This window comes from Ursus americanus, chromosome 33, assembly GCF_024610735.1.
Source record: "Ursus americanus isolate L20-20 chromosome 33, mUrsAme1.1.p, whole genome shotgun sequence".
Classification (NCBI taxonomy): domain Eukaryota; kingdom Metazoa; phylum Chordata; class Mammalia; order Carnivora; family Ursidae; genus Ursus; species Ursus americanus.
In genome coordinates this window covers 494,447-497,235 of record NC_142159.1, presented here as the reverse complement: position 1 = coordinate 497,235, position 2,789 = coordinate 494,447, and the positions used below count along the sequence as shown (strand labels likewise).

The 2,789-nt window shown below is 41.3% G+C and overlaps 1 non-coding gene across 1 annotated transcript; it reads right to left on the bottom strand.

Moving 5' to 3' along the window:
* Positions 1-2,425: 2,425 nt before the first annotated feature.
* Positions 2,426-2,532, bottom strand: LOC123776132 (U6 spliceosomal RNA). The gene has a single exon (XR_006775283.1). It is a non-coding gene; the product is annotated as a U6 spliceosomal RNA (small nuclear RNA).
* Positions 2,533-2,789: the final 257 nt, after the last annotated feature.

The following is a 2,789-nucleotide window of genomic DNA, read 5'->3' as shown; positions in this document are numbered from 1 at the left end:
AGTTCACAGAGATAGCAAGTGGGTGGGCCCAAAGTTGTTACTGAGCCACTGCTCTGCACTACCTTGGAGCGAAAAATGCTCTGGGGAAGGAAGAAAGGAAGGACAGATTCAGCTCCCTGTTAGCAATGGAAGGGGAGGGATCATTTCCAGCCAGGGCTAATAATGACGGGGTGTGGTATTTGTTCTGGATGTTCAAGGAAAAATAGGATTTCGACAGGCAAAGATGAAATGCAGGAGGACTGGAATGAGCCAAGATGGAGAGGTAGAAAAGAATGGTGTTTTGTTTTGTTTTGTTTTGTTTTGTTTATAAATGGAAGGACAGCCAGACTGACAAGAACATTGTTTGGATGTGTAAACCACTGCCACTTTCTGGTTTAATTTCAGAGCTGGATGAATGCAGGAGCTGCTTATTCACCGTTTCTCCTTTTTCCATTCCCTTCTCTTTAATCCACTTAATGTGCTGTTGCCTGATTCATTATCTTAATCCACTTTCATCCTCTCGATTCCCTGTTCAAAATATTTTTTCAGAAAATTACCAAAATAGAGAAGTTGGTAAGTAAATTAGGATGTACCCACTATACAATGGAGTATTATGAGGCGAGTTTTATAAAGGATAAGGTAGATTTTTGTATAGCTACATGAAAAATGTCCTCAAGGGCGCTTGGGTGGCTCAGTCTGTTAAGCGTCTATCTTCGGTTCATGTCATGATCCCAGGGTCCTAGGATTGAGCCCCGCATCGGGCTCCCTGGTCAGCTGGGAGCCGCTTCTCCCTCTGCCCCTCCCCCCCCATGCTTATCGTTCTCTCACTCTCTCTTGCAAAAATAAATAAATAAAATCTTATTTAAAAAAAGAAGGAAAAAAAGAAAAATGTCCTCAATATATTGTAAAGGAAAAGCTGGTTGCATACCAACCTAAAGCCCTTTTATCTGATGCTGTTGGGCCTGATGGTTAGTTGTTACTTGAAAAAAATCTATTAAAATGCAGAATTTTAAGCCATTATACAGTATATGGTTTTGTTTATCTTAAGAAAGGTTAAGTTTATGGGCGCCTGGGTGGCTCAGTCGGTTGAGCATTTATTTGCCTTCGGCTCAGGTCAGGGTCCTGGTATCCTGGGATCAATCCCGCATCAGGCTCCCTGCTCACTGGGGAGCCTGCCTCTCCTTCTCCCTCTGCTTTACCTCCCCCCTCCCGCTTGTGCTCTCTGGTTCTCTCTCTCTGTCAAATAAATAAATGAAATCTTAAAAAGAAAAGAAAAGAAAAGTAAGTTTATGGTGTATTATTAGCCACTCTGTTTTCTTTAAACTTAAGACTTGTAAATGTAAATTGCATCATCAATCTTTTGAGATAGCCTCAGGCTTTTTCTGCGATCATGGGGCCAGTGGTTGAAATGTTTCTTAGAGTGATTTGTACTTGCCTTTAACAAATCACCCATAATTTCTTTCTAAAGTGGAGCAGTAACTGGAAGGCACTTGTGAAGCAAGCCGTATGCAAAGTTCTTCTAAATGTGTGCCGTTCTTAGAATTCTCATCTATACCTGATTTAACAAGTTTTTAGCAATTTGCTTTTAACAAGCCTTTCCAAAGCATTCATCTTAGTTTTCATAGAAACATCTCTTTCTTTATGCTCGCATATCATAAATTTTCCAAAATTTAATTAAATTACAATAGCAGATTTTACTGATATAAGAAAGTGGAATGAACCCAACTGACATTTGGTAGTCAGGTAGCTCAACTGGCAGGAACAGAACTACCCAAAAGCTTTCAATAGTAGCCTCCTAACCACATTGAGCATGCTATGGGCATCGGTAAGTGCACTTCAAACTTTTGTGTGTGTGTGTGTGTGTGTGTGTGTGTGTGTGTGTGTGTTTAAGTAATTTCTACATCCAATGTGGGGCTTGAACTCGTGACCCTGAGATCCGGAGTTGCATGCTCCACTGACTGATTCAGCCAGGCGCCCCTTTTGTAGAATTGGGAGACTAGGTTAAATAGGAACAAAGAAAGCTACTATTCATTTTTGCAAAAAGTATGTATGTTGTGGCGATGGTTGCACCGTTCTATATTTACTAAAAATCATTGGATCATGCACATGAAATGGGTGAATTTTATTGTATGTAAAACCTACCATAATACAGCTGTTCTTAAAACATCTATTCTAGATTTTCACTGAATTTCTAATTTTCACTGAACGGCTAAAGCACTGATGAGAAAACAGAGTTTTCACTATTCTTTTTTTTTTTTTTTTTTAGATTTTATTTATTTGTCAGAGAGAGACAGAGATCCCGAGCAGGGGGAGTGACAGACAGAGGGAGAAGCAGGCTCCCCACTGAGCAAGGAGCCCGAGGCGGGACTCGATCCCAGGATCATGACCTGAGCCGAAAGCAGCCGCTCAACCTACTGAGCCACCCAGGTATCCCCACTTTTTTTTTTTTTTTTTTGAAAACTTCACCAATCTGCGAGTCATCCTTGTGTAGGGGCCATGCTAATGTCCTCTGTTTTGTTCCCATTTTATTATATGTGCTGCTGAAGCGAGCACCACTTTTTACTTTTTTTTTTTTTAAGATTTATTTCTTTATTTGAGAGAGAGGGAGAGAGCACGCGTGCATGCAAGTGGGGGAAGGAGGGGCAGAGAGAGAAGGCAAGAAGCAGATTCTGTACTGAGCGCAGAGCCTGACTCGGGCTTGATGTCACACTGAGATCACGACCTGAGCTGAAACCAAGAGTCAGCAGCCGCTTAACCTACTGAGCCATCCATGCGCCCCACCACTTTTTACTTTTTATACTTTGTATGGT